The following is a 7,741-nucleotide window of genomic DNA, read 5'->3' on the forward strand; positions in this document are numbered from 1 at the left end:
CTAAAACACGAAACACAATTACAAGCGGGCAACGGCAGCCCTTTTTTTTCTGTTTTTCTTTGTGTGTGTGTGTCTGTGCCGTGTTAGCGTAATTGTTTCAGTTTTTTTTGCAAGGGAGCGCGGATGATGAACGGCTCATATTATTGGGAGTCATTTAAGGGGGTGGGGTCCACAACAAACACGCAACGTTGAGAAATGTACTAATCAAAACCTGTATGAGCCACAACGTATAGGTACCAGCTAGTCCGTGCTCCATTTAGATCACCGTTAAGCGCAGCAAGAAAGACCAAGGACGTGCAAAACAAGGAGCGACGCTTGCATGGCAATTATTCGGGCACCACCGAGATTCAGTTTCAGAGGAGAGACCATATTTTCACTAGGACCTCTAGTCCTAACTTTACTGTACTGGACGGTGCCTGACCATTTTCGCCACGGCACGCCGGCGCAACGTACGGACACCAGAAGAGGCAGATAGGCGCTAGTGCGTGGGAGCTGGCTCAAAACCGAGCCCGTTATCGTAACCCCGGCATTCATCAGCCAGATGCCTAGCTGAAAAATTAATGAGTTAATGAGCGTGATCACGCGAGGGTAAGAGGACATCTACCGTCCGCAAAATCATTTTTACCGTCATGCCGTAGGGTTCGATACCGGCACATGACGTCGTAGTGGTTTCAGATGACGCTGAATGGACGTTGCATTACCTTCGCTCGATTGTCCTCAGAGTTGTATCAGAAACGTCTGAATCAGTTCACTGTCGACGTGAGCTCGCTATTTTATAATTTGTATGTGACGGCCTCTATTTTACGTGAGGAGGCCCTTTTTTAATACGGAACTGTCCCATCCATACAAGCAGTGTTTTCGTGACCCACAAAGGATACATTCCTGCAGTAGTTCCTCTTATGATACGGCATATGGCAAGAAATCAAGTCTTTGCAAAGTCTTCCATGGCTTTCCGCAAGCTTCCCTCCCCACATTGTGGCGGACTCGGGTTTCCCTTATTTTACAATAACCTACTAGCCACTCACAAGCCCTCTGGTCGTTAATGCTTTATGACGACAGATGAAGTATTTAAAGGGGCCATGCAGAAAAAATACAAGTTTGTTTTATTCGAAATATTTCGTGTTTTAATAGTGCCCCCCCGCGCTTGTCCGGCAGCAAACGATGCCGTGTTCACTGAGAAATTAATCACTTTAGGTTAAAATTTTCATTCTCCCACCAAATCGTGTGTTTTCGTGACGTCTGCCATGACGTCATGAGGGCGGGTATCCAAACGAACTTCCAGTGCGTCATGAAACTCTGCAGCCTTGCTTACCGTCAGCCTTCCCAGATGGCGCTACCGTAGTCAGCCGCGGACCGTTGTACGCCGTTGCTTTGTTTTTGACCGTATTTGCTCCTGGCTTGTTTTTGTTAGGTAGGAGGTAATTGTTGCGTGAAACATGGGGCATGCTCGACAAACAGGGTCATGTAAGACAACGTCGCTTACACCAATCAGCCAGTGTCGTGTAAGACAATTCTAAAGCGGCGGGCTGCTCTGCAGCTAAAAGAAGTCTAGCGCGCCCAGTACCAACAGCAGTCCGCATCGGTACTTATATGTTTACGTGTATTTTCTTAACTTTCATTGTTTACCCTACCATTCTTACGGCTGCAAGATAAATATGCATTTCATTTAAGAGCGAATAGCTGCTTCAGCAAGTTTATGAGCCCTGCCTAAATTGCGTTTGCTTTTGCCGGCCTCAGCCAATGGCACAGCTGGGCATTAGACATCATAAGTTCTGTTGCGGAAAATGAGCTAGTAAGTCGCATGGCCATTCCCTTTTCTCCTAATAATATAGCTTATTTGAGCGAAGTGTGCGTTAAAAGTGGTGTCAGACTGATTCAAACGAGGCAATCTTTCGAATGAACCAAACTTGTGTTTTGTCTGCATGACCCCTTTAAGCAAATTCCAGGTGGAAGCGACTGCACGTTTTCGTCCGCAGAAATCCATACATTTAGTGACGGGTGAAAAGATGAACTTATTCTAAAGCACCGAAAATCTGGTGCTTTGTTACTCCTCCGCACATGACCTTCCTTCAAATTAAAACTTACATGACCTCTTTCTAACCGGAGTTTTCGAGCACAGTAATCTTCGAGTACTTTTGTCTGTAAAACTTGGCTTTACACCGCACTTGTTAAGTTTCCTATGCAGTGAACTCCCTTGTACTTGGATATGGTTTGCAGGCTTCAGAGCGAATTTCATACCTCTGGATGCCTCTTGAAGTTGTACCCGCCTGCCTGCGGCCCGATTCTGGAAAATGCCTCGGTGGTCTGCAATATCATATGAAAATGCAACAATGAGGACATTGATAAAGACCAAAAGAAGTTCCGGTCGATCCTCAAAGATCGTTCTGCTCACTAAAATGACTGACGCGGCTCAAGGTTATTTGATAAGGGAGGCGAGCCTTGCTTAGCGGCTTCAGGTGGAAATATGTAGGTACTTTTGTGCATACCAAAATTAAATATATCGTTGCGTCCGGGTGGATGCTGGCGTATGCAGTAGGACGATGATTTATTTATTTATTAGGCGTGGCACTTAACTGTAAAGGCCAGGCAGATAGGGTACTTGGACGCCGGGCCCCAGCAATGATAGCTGACTGTTTCAGGCACAGGAGCGCGTTGACAGGCCCTTTTCTGTCGTCGCTTTCGAGCTATAAGCCGACCACAGAACGCGGCATTGAATCAGAAGGGGAAATGAGGAGCTCGTTGATTAAGAACAGAAATAATGGCAGGCATCAAGAAAGTCAAGAAAAGAAACGGGGAAAATGCTGGTGGTCATTTATTATCCTTTAGACGAATACAATTTTTCAGAGAAAGAAGGAAAATGGAGAAAAACATGCCCGCCGGGTGGGGTCCGAACCCACGACCTCCAGAATACGCGTCTAGTGCGATGACCACTACGATACCAGCGGGGCTGTGCTCCCCTCCACTTTTTCGGGTATTGATGTTAAGGTAAGTGTTTACTGCGCTTGGGGGTGGTAGCCAGCGCCACTCCAACTACTCTGGGAGAAGGGGACCTTCTTTTTTAACCTCCGGGTCGTTTTTTAACTTTGCGTGCTCTATGCACCTTTCATGCTACGTCTCTAGAGCGTTGTACCAGGTTCTAAATGCTGCCTGGTCTGGTATATAATACCGCCGGATACCATAGGAGGCTGTACTGCATGCTAGCAAGGTTCAACCTTGCTAAATGAGGCTTCCTAGGACACAAACCGAGTTTCCTCCCCAGAGGAGAATTCAGCAACCCTGGTTGAGTACATTTACTAAATACCTCCAATGATTATACAATCACACTATCGGCCTTCAGGCACTCCATAGGCGTGGCTGCAGATCGTTGCGAGAGGCCTTCGTCCTGCAGTGGCCAGAAGCAAGCCCTCATTGGTACCTCCTGCATAGTGGGAAAGCCCTTCGGGGCAGAGTAAGCGCATGGGCAGCCTTGCTGCTCTCCTTGGGCGCTGTATCCACCTGCCACAAAGCGCCGTCCTACAGCGCTGTTCCAGCTTCAAAATGCTGCCTGGTCCGGTATACAACGCCGCCGGATACCACGGGAGGCTGTACTAGATAGGTTCAACCATGCTAGGTGAGGCTCCCTGGGACACAAACAGCATTACCTCACCCGACAAGGATTTAGCAACCCTGGTTGAGTACATTTGCTAAAAACCTCCCAATTATTATACAATCACCCTATCGCCCTTCAGGCACTCCATAGGCGTGGCTGAAGATCCTTGGGAGAGGCCTTCGTCCTGCAGTGGTCATAACCAGGCTTAAGACATGTTTGTGCGGCCTCTGCTGCGATGAACTCTAACGTGTACCTGCACTGCGGCTCTGAGGCGGGTTGCCCACCGATGTACACGCCATGGAAGACGAAGCAGGGAAACACAAAAGGCTGTGTCTAGAGTGCCGTCCGATGGTACTACAAGCATTCGACTAAAGCGACGTCCACCGGTGTTTCGATGAGAAATTGCCGTGTGTGCCACGGCATCACCCTCCATTAACCAAGGCTTCCGCGTGGAAGCCGAAACGTTAATTTCTTTTAAACTTGAAATAACTTGTGGTCGGCGTCCTGGTCTTTTTTCTTCAACCTAAACTAACTTAACATAACCTAAACTAGAGAAAAAAATCTTTTAAAACACCGAAAACTAACCTAAGTGATGACAATTATAATTAAAATTAGAGTTAAAAAAATGAAAGAGGCAAGAGCCGGGCTGGAACTACCACCCTTGGTGTCAGGAAGCTGGGACGGAACCTCTACACCACAACGGAAGATGTTCTGATGTGTGTCAGGCCAGCCAAAAATTGTAATGTCGTCGGACGACACCCTAGCCATGGTTGTAGCGCTGAGCTGGAGTGCCGTCGGACGGCACTCCGCGGACGGTAAGCAACGAGGCAGGCGCTGGCCACAGCTAAATTAGCCGACACCACCGCAACCGTTACGACGCGAAAAAGCACGCCAGGCCAATACTGAAGACATTGTCGCAACAGAAGATGCCAATCACGACAGACATAGATGATTGCATAGCTGGAAATAAAACGTAGCGCTTTCGCATGGCCACACGTACGGATTCCTAATAGAACTACTTTATTTATTCCCGTGCGTTTAAAAGCCTAGGTTGACGGTTTAGCGCTTCAGCTCTTGAATTCTGATAACGTAAAGCAGTCGTATGTTCACTACGAAGAGTTTTGGGGCAATCGAAATGCCTTCCGAAACTTGGCCGTCCGTCAAGCTATCGAATAAGAACGCAAAGTGGTCTGGCATACTCACGGTGCTTGTTACATCCTCCGGCGTGAACGCATTGTTACTAGTTACAGGGCGAAACGCACTGCCCAGTGGGCATGAGGTGATCGATTGCGAAGATGTCATGATGGGGCTTCTTCCCATTCCTTCCAGAATGATGCTCGGAGTAGGCAGTACAAGGCTGCAAGAGCTAGGACCACTTGTCGTTTCATCTTCAGACGATCGCCGTGGAGACTCTGCGACGGACTCCAGCTCGACCGCACTCCGACGTCCTTCCTCTTCTTCTCCTGCCTTCACAGGGTGGCCATCTTGTTAGCGGTTATTGTTTGGATCGCTTTTACTCTTAAGATCAATCCCCCAGTCTCCCATGTGGGTACGATCCAGTTGATGTGCAAAATAAAGGTGACCTGTTGGTGCAACGGGAGAACTATCGGCTGTATGCAAAGAAAGACAAAAAATCAACGAAAGAAATAACGGAAAAATACGAGGACACCTAAGGACTCCTTAATGGGAAGTGAACGCGACCGCACAAGTGTCCATTTGAAAGCTTGAGACACCTTGCTTCCGCTTCGTGCTCTCGAAGGGCTTTTTAATCTTGCCGCTAGTAACCAATTCTGGTCAGTCTCCGAATGGCGTTCGCTACACGGTTCGCAACGGGGGACGGACTGGGGGAAGGACGGACGGGAGCTTTCAGCATTTGCTACGGCTTATTCTTAGAAACTGAATTAATCTAGTCATGGACAAATGAAATTAGAACATGAAAATATGAACCAGAATACGCAAAAACGAAAAACACTGCTCGTGGACGTCCAATAATGGAGAGTTTTGGAATAGCGTTCGCAGCCGTACGCATACACTTAGCTAACACTATTTACTTGCGTCGGTCGCACTGCGCATACGCCGTACGCTAAGCCGGTTTTGCGTTTAGCAGACGGAAGACGAGCGGACGCTATTTCAGCAAAATAGCGAGCGTACGCAAGGCGGCATGCGTATCTCCTTATTGTTTCCAACATAGCGGCAAGCAGTGCGACGACCCTCCACAGTTCCGCTCATCTGTGTAGAGTAGTTTGCCTTTGATGGGCCAAGTTCGTTGCTCCTGTATTTTTAAATGAGTAGCGTGGTTTGCACGTCGCCCTTCCGCAGCGCTGGATAGCCGTGACATCGCTGACTGTCCGAATGAAGCTTTGCAGCCAGGCCGACGACCGAAGCTGTGTGTGTGTGTGTGTGTGTGTGTGTGTGTGTGTGTGTGTGTGTGTGTGTGTGTTGTGAACGCGTTCGCTACGCGATGAAATGCGACATAGGGCTTCTGCGGGTGGACTGAGCTTGTCATGCTCGGGATTACCTTTCTCTATAGATTCAACTTCGCATCGGGTATGTACAGTCTACGGGGCTAAAAGCCTGCTCGGCTTGCGCGCCAGAGTTCAGTGATTTGCTGTTCGCCCTCGCAAAAGGTGAGTGCCGAATTTACGATGGGCAGGGGGCAACCGATCACCTGTTAATCGCGGTTCAGACTTGCAACGCATTGCGTGAAGTTGTGTTCGTTCCAAACACACCTCTGGACTGTTTTGAAGGTAAATGAAATGTATAGGACTCCTGGTGTGTGCAGAAGGCCCGAGTTTAGGCAAGGGTGATAATAATAAGCTCATGATAATATTTCAGGCCAGGGTTAAAACGCTTTAAAAATGCGATTCATGCTATTTGCTCAACATTGAGGTGACGTAATCGGTCCAGGGCAGCGCGGCAAGGATGCGCGACTAGGGCGTGGCGAATCTTTCACTGCGTTCTCTCGCTCCTCTGCTGTACCACTGGCTACTGGGGACAAGCAAATCCAACTAGTTTATTTTCTTGTACTTTTACTTTATTAATCTGTATTTCACTACAAAGTTCATTTTATTTTTTAGTCCAGACGTTCATATGACCTTTTTGTTTAAAATTTTTCGTCCTAAGAAGTAGTTCGCGCCGTCAGTGGCAGACAGTGCAATCACGTGACTACGGCCACGGCCTCCGCGATCGACTGCCGGCGGCGCGCCGTTGCAACGGCGCGCCGCCGGCAGCCGATCGCGAAGGCCGTGCTACGGCCGACTGGCAAAGATAGAAAGCGGTTGATAGAAGCGCGCCTCATTCAAAACAGTTGCTGCTCGTATTACGTTATCGAAACCCTCCGCTTTTCCACACAAAATTTTCTCTGCGTGGTCTAGTCTGCCTACATGTTTTTAAGGCGAAAGCCTGGCGATACGTATTAGCAAATTCTTTTCTAATACATTGTACTTGCGCCTTTTCCCTCGCTTTCGTTTCTTTGTCTTTTAGCACGGACTAATTTAAACGGCCTCTTTTCTGTTGTTACGTGTTTGCGTCAGCTTCGTATCTTTCATTTGTTCGTCTTAGTGTGTGAATTACGTCAGCAAGCAGACTGGAACACGCCACAGCCTCCCTATAATCGGGGTTCTGCTGGGGTAGTGTGCACCTGTCCTACTCTCGTGACATCACGTTCAGGCTTCCCGCTGCCCGCACTATTCTACTATTGTTACTTTTCAAATTCACAGTGTTATGAATTTTGTGATCCGGGCACGTTAGTTCCTCAAAGCTCGAGATTTCGGAGCACATTAAAGATCCCCAGGTGGTCAAAATTAATCCGGAGCCCTCCACTACGGCGCGCCTCATCGCCTGCGTTGCGTCGGCGCGTTAAACCCTACAATCGATCAATCAATCAATCAAGTTCCCCAAAGCTCCCAATTTCGGGCCTGTCCCCCAAGTGGCCATGTCCTACGAAGGAAGGAATAGCAATAAGGACAACAACTTTTCAGATTTGTTTGCTTTGTTTCATTTTGCTCTTCATCGCTCTTGTTCGACGAAGCTGTCCACAGTCGTCTTTTTTTTTTTTTTTCATAGAGTTCAATCCTCTCATAACCCTCTCTTCTTTCGCGCACTTCCCACTCCCGCTTACCCTTTCTCTGGCGTCCTGCGGTTACTCTAATT

At 48.1% G+C, this 7,741-nt stretch overlaps 1 long non-coding RNA gene across 1 annotated transcript in view; it reads left to right on the top strand.

Annotated features, from left to right (window-relative positions):
- LOC144145987 (uncharacterized) overlaps positions 1-5,164 on the top strand; it is a 180,535-nt gene extending 175,371 nt beyond the window's left edge. The window contains exon 3 of the long non-coding RNA XR_013317637.1: positions 4,919-5,164. This is a non-coding gene — a long non-coding RNA (uncharacterized LOC144145987). The remainder of the gene's footprint in view (positions 1-4,918) is intronic.
- The last annotated feature ends 2,577 nt before the right edge of the window (positions 5,165-7,741 follow it).

The sequence above is a fragment of the Haemaphysalis longicornis genome, unplaced genomic scaffold (assembly GCF_048455015.1).
Source record: "Haemaphysalis longicornis isolate Haplotype H1 unplaced genomic scaffold, Haemaphysalis longicornis Haplotype H1 scaffold_1, whole genome shotgun sequence".
NCBI classification, from domain to species: domain Eukaryota; kingdom Metazoa; phylum Arthropoda; class Arachnida; order Ixodida; family Ixodidae; genus Haemaphysalis; species Haemaphysalis longicornis.